Source organism: Prionailurus viverrinus, chromosome X, assembly GCF_022837055.1.
Source record: "Prionailurus viverrinus isolate Anna chromosome X, UM_Priviv_1.0, whole genome shotgun sequence".
Taxonomy (NCBI): domain Eukaryota; kingdom Metazoa; phylum Chordata; class Mammalia; order Carnivora; family Felidae; genus Prionailurus; species Prionailurus viverrinus.
The window spans coordinates 63,693,884-63,710,161 of NC_062579.1; the positions used below are offsets into that span (position 1 = coordinate 63,693,884).

Genomic DNA, 16,278 nt, shown 5'->3' on the forward strand with positions numbered 1-16,278 from the left:
ATTGATAACTGATTCAATTACTTTGCTGTTTATGGTTCTGTTCAAGTTTTCTTTTTCTTCCTGTTTGAGTTTTAGAAGTGTGTGGGTGCTCAGGAATTTGTCCATTTCTTCCAGGTTGTCCAGTTTGTTGGCATATAATTTTTCATAGTATTCCCTGATAATTGCTTGTATTTCTGAGGGATTGGTTGTAATAATTCCATTTTCATTCATGATTTTATCTATTTGGGTCATCTCCCTTTTCTTTTTGAAACCTCTAGCCTGGCTAGAGGTTTATCAGTTTTGTGTATTTTTTCAAAAAACCAACTCTTGGTTTCATTGATCTGCTACAGTTTTTTTTAGATTCTATATTGTTTATTTCTGCTCTGATCTTTATTATTTCTCTTTTTCTCTTGGTTTGGGGTGTCTTTGCTATTCTTCCTGTATTTCCTTTCCATGTGCTTTTAGATTTTGTATTTGGGATTTTTCTTGTTTCTTGAGATAGGCCTGGATTCAATGTATTTTCCTCTCAGGACTGCCTTTGCTGCATCCCAAAGCGTTTAGATTGTTGTATTTTCATTTTCATTTGTTTCCATATATTTTTTAATTTCTTCTTTAGTTTCATGGTTGACCCATTCATTCTTTTTTAGGATGTTCTTTAACCTCCATGCTTTTGGAGGTTTTCCAGACTTTTTCCTGTGGTTGATTTCAAGCTTCATAGCATTGTGGTCTGAAAGTATGCATGTTATTATCTCAATTCTTGTATACTTATGAAGGGCTGTTTTGTGACCCAGGATGTGATCTATCTTGGAGAATATTGCATGTGCACTGGAGAAGAACATATATTCTGTTGCTTTGGGATGCAGACTTCTAAATACATCTGTCAAGTCCGTCTGATCCAATGTATCATTCAGGGCCCTTCTTTCTTTATTGATCCTGTGTTAGGTGATCTATCCAATGTTGTAATTGGAGTATTAAAGTACCCTGCAATTACCACATTCTTCTCAATAAGGTTGCTTATGTATGTGATTAATTTTTTATATATATTTGGGGGCTCCTGTATTCGGCGCATAGACATTTATAATTGTTAGCTCTTCCTGATGGATAGACCTTTAATTATTGTAGAATGCCCTTCTTCATCTCTTGTTACAGCCTTTAATTTAAATCTAATTTGTCTGATATAAGTATGGCTACTCCAGCTTTCTTTTGATTTTCAGTAGCATGATAGATAATTCTCCATCCCCTCACTTTCAATCTGAAGGTGTCCTCAGGTCTAAAACGAGTTTCTTGTAGACAGCAAGTAGATGGGTCCTGTTTTTTTTTTTTTTATCCATTCTGATACCCTATGTCTTTTGGTTGGCGCATTTAGTCCATTTGCATTCAGTGTTATTTTAGAAAGATATGGGTTTAGAGTCATTGTGATGTCTATTTTCATGCTTGTAGCGAGGTTTCTGGTACTTTGTCTCACAGGATCCCCTTTAGGATCTCTTGTAGGGCTGGTTTAGTGGTGATGAATTCCTTCAGTTTTGTTTGTTTGGGAGACCTTTATCTCTCCTTCTATTCTGAATGACAGACTTTCTGGATAAGGGATTCTCGGCTGCATATTTGTTCTGTTCATCACATTGAAGATTTCCTGCCATACCTTTCTGGACGGCCAAGTTTCAGTAGACAGATACATCACGAGTCTTCTCAGTCTCCCTTTATAGGTTAGAGCCTGTTTATCCCTAGCTTCTTTCAGAATTCTCTCCTCATCTTTGTATTTTGCCAGTTTCACTATTATATGTTGTGCAGAAGATTGATTCAAGTTACGTCTGAAGGGAGTTCTCTGTGCCTCTTGGATTTTAATGACTTTTTCCTTCCCCAGATCTGGGAACTTCACAGCTATTATTTCTTCAAGTACCCCTTCAGCACCTTTCCCTCTCTCTTCCTCCTCTTGAATACCAATTATGCATATATTATTTAATTTAATTATGTCACTTAGTTCTCTAAGTCTCCCCTCATACTCCTGGATTTTTTTAATTTCTTTTTCTCAGTTTCTTCTTTTTCCATAATTTTATCTTATAATTCACCTATTCTCTCCTCTGCCTCTTCAATCAGACCTGTGGTTGCCTCCATTTTATTTTGCAGCTCATTTATAGCATTTTTTAGCTCCTCCTGACTGTTTCTTAGTCCCTTGATCTCTGTAGTAATAGATTCTCTGCTGTCCTCTATACTTTTTTCAAGGCCATTGATTAATTTTGTGACTATTATTTTAAATTCATTTTCTGCTATATTGCTTAAATCGTTTTTGATCAGTTCATTAGCTGTCGCTATGTCTTGGAGTTTCTTTTGAGGAGAATTCTTCCATTTCATCATTTTGGATAGTCCATGGAGTGGTGGGTAACTGCAGGGCTCTTCCCCTGTGCTGTCTGGAGTAAGTTGCATTGGTGGGCGGGGCTGCAGTCAGACCTGATGTCTGCCCCCAGCCCACCCTGGGGCCGCACTCAGACTGGTGTGTACCTTATCCACCCCTCTCCCAGGGCAGGACTCACTGTCGAGTGGTGGGGCCTCTCTCTGGGCTACTTGCACACTGCCAGGCTTGTGGTGCTGTTTTGATTGGATCTGGCATATTAGCCGGGGTAGACCTGCAAGGTGCACAGGGGCAGGAATGGCAGGCTCAGCTCGCTTTGCCTTCAGTGGTCTGCTTCAGGAGGGCCTCTGCAGCACCAGAAGGGAGGCAGACCCATCGGAGTGATGGATCCACAGAAGCACAATGTTGGGTGTTTGCACGGTGCATGCAAGTTCCCTGACGGGAACTGGTTCCCTTTGGGATTTTGGCTGGGGGATGGGTGAGGGAGATGGCGCTTCACAACACCTTTGTTCCCCACTAAGCTGAGCTCTGTCCTCTGGGGCTCAACAACTCTCTCTCCCAATATCCTTTAGCCCCCCGGCTCTCCGAGCAGAGCTGTTGACTTATAATATTTCAGAGGTTAAGTCCTACTGGCTGTCAGAACACACTCTGTCCTGCCCCTCCACTTTTGCAAGCCAGATTCAGGGGCTCTGCCTTGCTGGGTGGGCTGGCTGTCCCTCCACTGCCCTGGCTCCCTCCCACCAGTCCGTGTAGTGCGCACTGCCTTTCCGCCCTTGCTACCATCTTCCATGGGCCTCTCATCTATGCTTGGCTCTGGAGAGTCCGTTCTGCTAGTCTTCTGGTATTTTTCTGGGTAAATTAGATATATGTGGGTGGGATCTAAGCAATCAGCAGGACACGGTGAGCCCAGTGTCCTCCTACACTGCCATCTTCCTCGAGGGGGTGTGACATTTACCTTTTATTATTTTTTTAAGTTTATATATTTATTTTGGGAGAGAGAGAGAGAGAGATAACAAGCGGGGAAGGGCAGAGAGAGAGGGAGAGATCATTCCAATCAGGCTCTTCACTGTCATTATTGAGCCCCATGTGGGGCTCAAACTCATGAACCATGATCATTACCTGGGTTGAAACCAAGAGCTGGATGCTTAACTGACTGAGCCACCTAGGGGCCCCCATTTAGTTGTTAGTATTAATGAAATAATATAAAGTAATAAAGAGCTGATTAAGATGATCATCAGCATGTTGTCATGAAAATGTAAGTATTCTTTTATCATTGGAGATGTCACATCTTAGAAACCTAATTGAAAGGCATATGCCATAGAAATATACAGGACTCCAACCTATAATTTAACTTTGACAAAGTTTTGTAATTTTTAATAACATCTCATTATTGAGAAAAACGTAATGGTTATGGTGTTGGCTTGAAACAAGTTTGAGAAGTTTTGACTCCTTCCTTTCTTATTTTAGACTTATGCAAGTGGATTCTTCAAATATGTGAGATGGAGGACGGCATCAGAGTAGTCATTTGAAGTTAGAATTAATCGCCTCTACCATTGCTAGTTCTCATTTGGATGCAAAAGCTTCTCAAACTATAAAGATTATTAATATAACTGTGGTGATGAGATTAATGAGCCTGTTTATGAGATGGTATTTCATGTTGTGTACACATCTGGATAATTGGAATAGCATGAAGGTATTCTTGATAAGTCAAGAAAGTGTTATGGGAAGAAGATTATATCAACCTCAACAATTATAATTATGAAGTGAACTTTTGCCTAAGTAGAATTAAGTGTGCAGACTGAAAATAGAGGGAATCAATGAATGAAACTTCCAATAATAGCAAATACTGCTTCTATTGATAAGACATAGTGGAAATGTGCTACTATATAATATGTGTCACGGAGGAGAATATCTAGGAATGAATTAGCTAATACAATTCCTGTTAAGCCCCCCACTGTGAATAAATAGATAAAACCCAGGACTCATAACATGCCTGGTGATCATTTGATGTCACCTCCATGAAAGGTTGTTAGTCAACTAAATACTTTTACTACTGTTTGGATAGCAATAATTATAAAGGCTGATGTAAGGTATGCTCATGTGTTGGCATTCATGCCTACAGTAAATATATGGTGAGCTCATGCAATGAAAGCTAGGAATCTGATGGACTTATGGCTGAAACTATTTCTATATATACAAAGGGTTCTTTTTTTTCCTCCTGAATAATAGGTAATAATATGTGCAATCATTCCCAAATCGGGTAAAATTAGGATATACACTTCAGGGTGCCAGAAGAATCAATATATCAATATAGTTGTTATAAAATAGTGTCTCATATTTCTGTAGGGTCAAAAAATGTGGTACTTAGGTTGTGTTCTGTTAGTAACATAGCAATTCCAGTTGCTAAAACTGAAAGTGACAGAAGTAGAACAGCTGTAATTAGGACAAAACAAATGAATAAAGGTGTTTCATATTGGGATATAGCAGGTGGTTTCATGTTGATATAGTAATGAAGTTGATAGCCACTAAAATTGAGGATACACCTGCTAAGTAAAGGGGAAAAATAGATCTAGTGATGCTCCTGTGTGTGCTGGATTGCCAGCTAGAGGAGGATATACAGTCCAACCGGTTCCTGAACCTGCTTTAACTATGGATGATGTAAGAGTACAAATGATGGTGGTAATAGTCAGAAGCTTTTATTGTTGATTCAGAGAAATGGTATATCAGATGTTCCAATTATTAGTGGTACTAATCACTTTCCAAACCCTCCAATTATAATAGACAATATTATAAAGAAAATTATTATGAATATGTGTGGGCAGTCACAATTACATTATAAATTTTTTCATCTTACAGTATGGCCCTGGATTGACCTAGTTTGGCATGGATTATAACATGTAGGGTAGTTCCCACTATTCCAACTCATGCACCAAATAGAAGATACAGGGTGCCAATATCTTCATGATTTTGTAAAAATAATCAGTGGTTTATGAACATAGGTAAAATGACTGAGGAAAACATTAGACTATAATTGTAAAAACAAAGGTTGAGCCCTCTGTCAAGCTCTGTGGTGAATATATCGAATTGCAAATTCAAAGAAGCAGCATTAGCACAGAAAACTCCCTTCAGACATAGCTTTAACTGATCTTCTGCACATCACATCATAGTGAAACTGGAAAAATACAAAGATAAAGAGATATTTCTGAAAGCAGCTGGGGACAAACAGGCCTTAATGTACAAGGGTAGACACATAAATGTAATAGCAGAACTATCTACTGAAATTTGGCAGGCCAGAAAGGAATGGCAGGAAATTTTCAATGTCCTGAATAGGAAAAATGTGCAGCCAAGAATCCTTTATCCAGCAAACCTGTCATTCAGAATACAAAGAGAGATAAAGGTTTTCTCAGACAAAGAAAAACTGAAGTAATTCATCACCACTAAAACAGCCCTACAAGAGATCATAAGGGGGACTCTGAGTGGAATGTTTCAAAGACCACAAAGGACCAGAGACATCACTACAAGCACAAAACCTACAGATAACACAATGACCGTACACCCATATCTTTCAATAATAACACTGAATGTAAATGGACGAAATGCTCCAATCAAAAGACATAGGGTACCAGATTGGATAAAAAAAAAAAACAAGACCCATCTATTTGCTGTCTACAAGACACCCATTTTAGACCTGAGGACACCTTCAGATTGAAAGTGAGGGGATGGAGAACTATCTATCATGCTACTGGAAGTCAAAAGAAAGCTGGAGTAGCCATACTTATATCAGACAAACTAGATTTTAAACTAAAGGGTGTAACAAAAGATGAAGAAGAGCATTATATCACAATTATGGGGTCTATCCTTCAAGAAGAGTTAACAATTTTAACCTTTTATGCACCGAATTTAGAAGCCCCCAAATATATAAAACAATTAATCACAAACATAAGGAATCTTATTGGTAAGAATGTGGTAATTAAAGGGGACTTTAATACTTTCAGCAATGGAGAGATTGTCCAGACAGAAAATCAATAAAGAAACAATGCCCCTGAATGATACACTGGATCAGATGGACTTAACAGATATATTCAGAATTTTTCATCCTAAAGCAGCAGAATACACATTCTTCTCGAGTGCACATGGAACATTCTCCAAGATAGATCAAATACTGGGTTACAAAACATCCCTCAATAAATATAAAAGAATTGAGATCATACCATATACATTTTCAGATCACAATGCTATGAAACTTGAAATCAACCACAGGAAAAAGTTTAGAAAATCTCCAAATTCATGGAGGTTAAATTACATTCTGCTAAAGAATGAATGGGTCAACCAGGCAATTAAAGAAGAAATTTAAAAATATATAGAAACAAATGAAAAGGAAAACACAACAGTTTTCATAAATATTCATACCCTTTCAGATGCAGTGTCGTCTGTATATTCAGTTGTGGAGTTTGTTCTGCCAGTCTTCAGATTGCTTTCCAATTTATTGACTTGGATGTAGATGATATGTAGTTGTAAATATCGGGCAGGGAGAGCTCAAGGTCCTTCTACTCTGCAATCTTCCCCCAGATTCCAGAACTGGTAATTTTAAAGATGTACTTTTAGGACTCTTTTTTTTTTACCAAAGGTTTACCATGTTGAATGAATTATTTCTTGGACCCATATTCACTGTCTTTGTTCCAATCCCTTCAGAGGCCCTGGCACATGCATCAAGGAGTTAAAAAGTAGGCAGCTTTAAAAGAACCATTATAGTAATGAAAAGAGTAACATGATGTGGAAAAATACCATTTGGAGTATCAGAGAGAGTAACAGACATTCCCTGATTTTCACAGGCAACTTCCTCCCCAAGTTAGTACAACACATGATATGTGAGTATGGATTTTATGATGTGCCACACACATTATCGGTGTAGTTAAAATGGTTACACAGATGTAAGAAGGCTCAGTTTTTATCATTATCTTTTTGAAAATGTAATCTTCATACCCTCACAGAACAAGGAGAAGTGTGATGTACTTTAAGTCCCTGATTTCAGGTACTTTGATAATTTCATCACATTTTCAACAGTTAAAAAACTTTTTCTCTGGGAAATATGAGTGGTGTGACATGGTGTGTGTCCTCCTTTCTTTCCTGTTCTTATGGTAAGAATTATAAAAATCTTTTCTACTTTCTTGATTCCTTGAATAGTAATACAGGAAGAGGTTAATTTGATAACCTGAGGTTTATTCTGTCCAGTTAGTGCCTTTAACTCTCCGGAGTGGGGAAGGAGAATCCAAAAGGAAAGAAAACAAGTTTTCCTTGCCAGAGGTCTCCTTTAGCTTTAATGACTTTAGGAATGGCAGTAGAGGGGATTTTATTGACCAGCCTAGTTAACCATGGCAGGAAAACAAGCAAGCTTTGGGACAAGAATCTACCCAGGAATAGATTGCATTTGGCAGACATGTGGCCAGTGAGGCATTTCTCAGGAGCCTGGCTTGAATGAGGAAATCAGAGACTAAAGGTAGCAACCATCCAGCATACATATGAGAAATCAAGTAGCTTTTACCTACTTCTCATTTCACTTACTATTCCTTGGTAGCCTTTATAAAGGAGAGGATTGATATTATATATATTGCTATATTTTCAGCCCTAATTTCTAAAGTAATGCATACTTATTGAAGAAAACTAGAAAAATATAGGAAGGGAAAAATAACATAAATCATCCATAAGTCAATTTCCTAAAGACAAATGTTATTCCAGTCTTTTATGTAAATTCATAGAGATTTAAAAAACAAATAGTATCATCTGAACATATTATCTTGTTACTTGCTTTTCATCTAGCCATATTTCAAAAACATTTCAATGCCAATACATATTACATTTAAAAATTTTAATACCATGTAATAAAACTGTATCATACTTTAATAGATATTTTATTGTTAAACATTAACTTTGATATTATGAACAGCTTTGATAAATATTCCTATAAAGAAGCCTTTGTGCTTTTCCTAATTATGTTCTTAGATTAAATTAACAGAAGTAGGTAATAAAGTATATGTTATTTTGTCAAAAATATTTTTGATTTGCCCTTGGAAAATACTCAAAATTGCACATCTACCATCAGGGTATGAGTGTGCCCACCTCATTTTAACTTTGCCAAGGGAAAGAAACATAGATTTTGTTCTTTCAAGAGACCATACATATTGATTGAATTGGATGCTACTCAATCAGGCATAAATACTACCATTTGTTAAATGTTTTATATAAAACATATCTCTTCACCTAATTTTTTATAATCTTAAAGGAAAGGAGAAGACAAACTAATGAGATATTAATATACACAGATGTGTAGAGAAAAACATATATGTCAACCTATGCTAATTATAAGTGTTCACTAGGAGAAATGGTCCAAAATGAAAAATGAGTTTTTAAGGTTATTACAGGGAAAGCCTCCTGCAGAAGAAATAGTCATTATTATCATCATCTTGACCTAAGTAGCCACCAGGAATATGCTGCTGCATTAAGTGTTTTACGTGCTATACTTAATAAGAAAGAAAACAACTATTAATTTTTCCTCATCATGGAAATTACTGTTTTCAAGGAATTGCTGAAAGAACTCATCTCTAAAGATAGTATTTATCTAGCCTCTTTTTCTAGTGTCTTATCCATAGTATAGTTTTATTAACTTCTAAAAGTCACTGCAAAGGCACTTACTTTGAAAGAAGTCAAATGATTCATTTTAGCACTGACACACAGATTAAAGGCACAAATATAATCAAATACTGTGCTTAGTTAGAAAGAGCTTGAAAGAAATCTATCCTAAAAAATAAAATTCAACCTCACAGATGGGGGAAAGATGTTTTATTTTTAATTAATGTTTCTGTTTGATTTGAAAAAGGAAGCTGACTGAAGGCTATTTTGGAATGATTCATGTTTGTTGCAGTGACATGGATTAAGTAGAATGGTTGCCCATAAGGATATTGAAAACAGAGCGTTGAGAAATTATCTTTGACTCAAATACTATTGAAAATAACACCAGAGGTCAATCAATTTCTTCTATACGTCTGAAAATTTTCTAATTTTCCTAAATTTTGAACTAAGGTGTAATATTTCTTCAATGTTAAGAATAGCTCTTAGAATACCAAAATTTTAAAAATTGGCATATTCTCTTAGTAGTTAAATATTAACACATAACCTTCATAAGATATAGCAAATAAATATTTTAGTAAGGAACTACTTGGAACACTATTCTTTGGAATGAGTTCTTAAGTGCAAGAACTGGCTTTTTCCTACTAAACACTTCATTAGAAATTTCTTTCCAACTAGTATGTTCTACCACATTAAGGGAGATTTCCAGAGAAAATGTTAGTAATTAGCTCATAGTGTGCCACACCCAAGCATGTTCTCAGCTGTTTTTTTTCCCTAGGGTCCTGCAAACAATCACACATCAGATATTTATCACAGATAGGTATAATTATAATCGTATATTTTATGAAAGGTCATGCCAAGTCTCTCTTTTTTAAAGATTATCAGATCTCAGTGCTCAGCAAAAGGTCTCATGAAAAGAGAAGCTTAGATAGGAGAAGGCAACGCTGGGTCTGTAGCTAAATAGTGCAGTTGGCTCTCAAATATTCATGTTCATAGAAGGAACATGAATATGATGCAGATTCCAAAAAAAATAGAAGGTAGTCAAAGCTTCTTTCCATTGGTGTGAATAACTTAAGGTTAGACAATTTTATGAAATTGGTGAGGAGGGTAATCCTCAGCCACTTGAACGTGTATCTGAGACCAAAAGGTGATGGAATTCAAAGAAGAATTTGTAATGCATGTATGTGTGCCTGTGTGTGTTGGAAGGATTAAGACACAATGGTTTGGGCTTTCGCTGGTGTTCTGAAGCCAGATGGAATACAACTGTCTGCTACTTAGTTTTGGGACTACTTTCTCACTATATACTCCTTCATGTTCCCAATATTAATCCTTATGACACATTCATTAATCCTATCACAGTTTTGTTGGATTAGGGATCCTTTGGAGATAAGTCAAGTGCAAGATAAATAGTCCTTTGCAGACACAGGACATTATTCATCACTTTAGAATTTGGAGTGGGGAATTACAAGGGAGGAAATTCTGGTGTTACTGCTATGGAAATCACATGTCCAGGAAGAAAGTTATGGTTTTTTTAAATTCCTGTAAAATTCTACCTCCACTGTTCCCAAATCCATAATTCTTATTTCTGAAATATTTAATACTTCAATTATTTTTTTTATTCTTAACTCATTAAAGAGTTGCTCCTTCTAATGTCCATTCACCAATTGTAAGGTCTTTTTCTCTTAAATGAAGCATAGTTGGCATACAATGTTATATTAGTTTCAGGTGTACACATAGTGATTTGACAATTCTATACATTACGCAGCACTCACAATGATAAGTGAAGATGTTATCTGTCATCATACAAAGTTATTACAATATGATTGGCTATATTCTCTATGCTGTGCTTTTCATCCCCATGACTTTATTTTTTAATATGAAATTTATTGTCAAATTGGTTTCCATACAACACCCACTGCTCAATCCAACAGGTGCCCTCCTCAATACCCATCACCCACCCTCCCCTCCCTCCCACCCCTCATCATCCCTCAGATTGTTCTCATTTTTTAAGAGGCTCTTATGGTTTGGCTCCCTCCCTCTCTAACTTGTTTTTTTCCCTTCCTCTTCCCCATGGTCTTCTGTTAAGTTTCTCAGGATCCACATAAGAGTGAAAACATATGGTATCTATCTTTCTCTGTATGACATTGCACTTAGCATAACAATCTCCACTTCCATCCATGTGGATACAAAAGACCATATTTCATTCTTTCTCACTGCCACGTAGTATTTCATTGTGTATATAAACCACAATTTCTTTATCCATTCATCAGTTGATGGATATCTAGGCTCTTTCCATAATTTGACTATTGTTGACAGTGCTGCTATAAACATTGGGGTACAGGTGACCCTATGCATCAGCATTCCTGTATGCCTTGGGTAAATTCCTAGCAGTGCTATTGCTGGGTCATAGGGGAGATGCATTTTTAATTTTTTGAGGAATCTCCACACTTTTTTCCACAGTGGCTGCACCAGTTTGCATTCCCACCAACAGTGCAAGAGGGTTCCCGTTTCTCCACATCCTCGCCAGCATCTAGTCTCCTGATTTGATCATTTTAGCCACTCTGACTGGCATGAGGTGGTATCTGAGTGTGATTTTCATTTGTTTCCCTGATGAGGAGTGACATTGAGCATCTTTTCATGTGCCTGTTGGCCATCTGGATGTCTTCTTTAAAGAAGTGTCTATTCATGTTTTCTGCCCATTTCTTCACTGGGTTATTTGTTTTTCAGGTGTGGAGTTTGGTGAGCTCTTCATAGATTTTGGGTACTAACACTTTGTCCCATGTCATTTGCAAATATCTTTTCCCATTCCGTTGGTTGCCTTTTAGTTTTGTTGATTGCTTCCTTTGTAGTGAGGAAGGTTTTTATCTTCATGAGGTCCCAATAGTTCATTTTTGCTTTGAATTCCCTTGCCTTTGGGGATGTGTCAAGTAAGAAATTGCTGTGGCTGGAGTCACAGAGGTTTTTGTCCTGCTTTCTTCTCTAGGGTTTTGATGGTTTCCTGTCTCACATTCAGGTCCTTCATCCATTTTGAGTTTATTTCTCTGAATGGTGTAAGAAAGTGTTCTAGTTTCATTCTTATGCATGTTGCTGTCCAGTTCTCCCAGCACCATTTGTTAAAGAGACTGTCTTTTTTCCATTGGATATTCTTTCCTGCTTTGTCAAAGATTAGTTGGCCATACTTTTGTGGGTCCAATTCTGGAGTCTCTGTTCTCTTCCATTAGTCTCTGTGTCTCTTTTTGTGCCAATACCATGCTGTCTTGATTACAGCTTTGTTGTAGAGGTTAAAGTCTGGGATTGTGATGCCTCCTGCTTTGGTCTTCTTCTTCAAAATTACTTTGGCTATTCTGGGTCTTATGTGGTTCCATACAAATTTTAGGATTGCTTGTTCTAGCTTTGAGAAGAATGCTGGTGCAATTTTGATTGGGATTGCATTGAATGTGTAAATCGCTTTGGGTAGTAGTGACATTTTAACAATATTTACTCTTCCAATCCATGAGCATGGAATGTTTTTCCATTTCTTTATATCTTCTTCAATTTCCTTCATAAACTTTCTATAGTTTTCAGCATACAGATCTTTTATATCTTTGGTTAGGCTTATTTCTAGGTATTTTATACTTCGTCGTGCAATTGTGAATGGGATCAGCTTCTTTATTTGTATTTCTGTTGCTTTATTATTAGTGTATAAGAATGCAACTGATTTCTGTACATTGGTTTTGTATCCTGCGACTTTGCTGAATTCATGTATCAGTTCTACTAGACTTTTGGTGGAGTCTATTGGGTTTTCCATGTATAATATCATGTCATCTGCAATTTTGATGCCTTTGATTTCCCATTGTTGTCTGATTGCTGATGCTAGAACCTCCAACACTATGTTAAGCAACAGCAGTGAGAGTGGACATCTCTGTCGTTTTCCTGATCTCAGGGGGGAAAGGTCTCAGTTTTTCCCCATTGAGGATGGTATTAGCTGTGGGCTTTTCATAAATGGCTTTGATGATGTTTAAGTATGTTCCTTCTATCCTGACTTTCTCGAGGGTTTTTATAAAAAAAGGATGCTGAATTTTGTCAAATGCTTTCTGTGCATCGATTGACAGTATCATATGGTTCTTTTCTTTTATTAATGTGATGTATCACAGAGATTGATTTGCAAATATTGAACAAGCCCTGCAGCCCAGGAATGAATACCACTTGATCATAGTGAATAATTCTTTTTATATGCTGTTGGATTCGATTTGCTAGTATCTTATTGAGAACTTTTGCATCCACATTCATCAGGGATATTGGATTGTAGTTCTTTTTTTTGCTGGGTCTCTGTCTGCTTTAGCAATCAAAGTAATTCTGGCTTCATAGAATGAGTCTGGAAGTTTTCCTTCCCTTTCTATTTTTTGGAAAAGCTTGAGAAGGATAGGTATTATCTCTGCTTTAAATGTTTGGTAGAATTCCCCTGGGAAGCCATCTTGTCTAGGATTTTTGTCTGTTGGGAGACTTTTCATTACTGATTCAATTTCTTCGCTGGTTATGGGTGTGTTCAAGTTTTCTATTTCTTCCTGTTGGAGTTTTGGAAGTGTGTACGTGCTTAAAAATTTGTCCATTTCTTCCGGGTTGTCCAGTTTGTTGGCATATAATTTTTCATAGTATTCCCTGATAATTGCTTGCATTTCTGAGGGATTTGTTGTAATAAATCCATTTTCACTCATGATTTTACCTATTTGGCTCATCTTCCTTATCTTTTTGAGAAGCCTGGCTAGAGGTTTATCAATTTGTTTAGTTTTTTCAAAAAACCAACTCTTGGTTTCATTGATATGCTCTACAGTTTTTATAGATTCTATATTGTTTATTTATGCTCTGATCTTTATTATTTCTCTTCTTCTGCTGGGTTTGGGGTGTCTTTGCTGTTCTGCCTGTATTTGCTTTCCATGTGCTTTTAGATTTTGTATTTGGGATTTTTCTTGTTTCTTGAGATAGGCCTGGATTGCAATGTATTTTCCTCTCAGGACTGCCTTCGCTGCATCCCAAAACATTTGGAATGTTGTATTTTCATTTTCATTTGTTTCCATATATTTTTAAATTTCTTCTCTAATTTCCTGGTTGACCCATTCTTTCTTCAGTAGGGTGTTCTTTAACCTCCATGCTTTTGGAGGTTTTCCAGACATTTTCCTGTGGTTGATCTCAAGTTTCATAACATTGTGGTATGAAAGTATGCATGGTATGATCTCAATTCTTGTATACTTATGAAGGGCTGTTTTGTGACCCAGTATGTAATCTATCTTGGAGAACGTTGCATGTGCACTCAAGAAGAAAGTATATTCTGTTGCTTTGGGGTCCAGAATTCTAAATGTATCTGTCAAGGCCATCTGATCCAATGTATCACTCAGGGCCCTTGTTTCTTTACTGACTCTGTGTCTAGATGATCTATCCATTGTTGTAAGTGGGGTATCAAATTCCCTGTAATTACCACATTCCTATCAATAAGGTTGCTTATGTTTGCGATTAATTGTTTTATATATTTGGGGGCTCCTGTATTCAGTGCATAGACATTTATAATTGTTAGCTCTTCCCGATGGATAGACCTGTAATTATTATACAATGCCCCTCTTCATCTCTTATCACAACATTTAATTTAAAGTCTAGTTTGTCTGATATAAGTATGGCTACTCCAGGTTTCTTTTGACTTCCAGTAGCATGACAGATAGTTCTCCATCCCCTGACTTTCAATCTGAAGGTGTCCTCAGGTCGTAATGAGTCTCTTGTAGACAGCATATAGATGGGTCCTGTTTTTTTTATCCATTCTGATACCCTATGTCTTTTGGTTGGCGCATTTAGTCCATTTACAGTCAGTGTTATTTTTGAAAGATATCAGTTTAGAATCATTGTGATGTGTGTAGGTTTCATGATTGTAGTGATGTCTCTGGTACTTTGTGGTCCTTGCAACATTTTACTCATATAATCCCCCTTAGATCTTTTGTAGGGCTGGTTTAGTGGTGATGAATTCCTTCCGTTTTTGTTTGTTGGGAAGACCTTTATCTCTCCTTCTATTCTGAATGACAGACTTACTGGATAAAGGATTCTTAGCTGCATATTTTTTCTGTTCATCACATTGAAGTATTCCTGCCATTCCTTTCTGGTCTGCCAAGTTTCAGTAGATAGATCTTTCACTAGATCTATTGGTCTCCCTTTATATGTTAGAGCATGTTTATCCCTAGCTGCTTTCAGAATTTTCTCTTTATGCTTGTATTTTGCCATTTTCACTATGAGATGTCCTGCAGATCGATTCAAGTTATGTCTGAAGGGATTTCTCTGCACCTCTTGGATATCAGTGCCCTTTTCCTTCCCCAGATCAGGGAAATTCTCAACTATTATTTGTTCAACTACACCTTCAGCCCCTTTCTCTCTGTCTTGGTCTTCTGAAATTCCTATGATACGGATATTGTTCTGTTTTATTGTATCACTTAGTTGTCTAATTCTCCCCTCATACTCCTGGATTTTTTATCTCTCTTTTACGCAGCTTCCTCTTTTTCCATAATTTTATCTTCTAATTCACCTATTCTCTCCTCTGCCTCTTCAATCCATGTTATGGCTGCCTCCATTTTATTTTGCACCTCATTTATAGCATTTTTTATCTCCACATGACTATTTCTTAGTCTCTTGATCTCTGTAGCAATAGATTCTCTGCAGTCTTCTATGCTTTTTTCAAGACCAGTGATTAATTTTATGACTATTAATCTAAATTTTTTTCTGTTATATTGCTTAAATCGTTTTTGATCAATTCTTCAGCTGTCGCTACTTCCTGGAGTTTCTTTTGAGGAGAGTTCTTCCGTTTTGTCATTTTGGATAGTTCTTGCAGTGGCTCCCAACTGCACGGCACATCCCCTGTGCTGTCTGGAGTAACTTGTGTTGGTGGGCAGGGCTGCAGTCAGACCCAATGTCTGCCTCCAGCCCACCACTGGGGCCACATTCAGACTGGTGTGTACCTTACCTTCCCCTCTACCAGGGGCAGGACTCACTGTGGAGTGGTGGGGCCCCTGTCTGGGCTACTTGCACACTCTCAGTCTTGTGGTGCTGCTTTGATGGGATCTGGCATATTAGCCGGTGTGGATCTGCAAGGTGCACAGGGGCGGGAGAGGCAGTCTTAGCTTGCTTTGCTGTCGGTGATCCCCTGTGGGAGGGACCCTGCAGCACTGGGAGGGAGGCTGACTGGTGGGAGGGATGGATCCACAGAAGCACAGAGTTGGGTGTTTTTGAGGTGCAAGCAAGTTCAGTGACAGGAACTGATTCCCTTTGGATTTTGGCTGGGGGATGGGAGAGAGAGATGGTGCTTGCCATTGCCTTTG

The 16,278-nt window shown here is 37.5% G+C and overlaps 1 pseudogene; it reads right to left on the reverse strand.

The window, feature by feature from the left end:
* Positions 1–3,784: 3,784 nt before the first annotated feature.
* Positions 3,785–5,323, reverse strand: LOC125156992 (cytochrome c oxidase subunit 1-like; annotated as a pseudogene).
* Between the last annotated feature and the right edge of the window lie 10,955 nt (positions 5,324–16,278).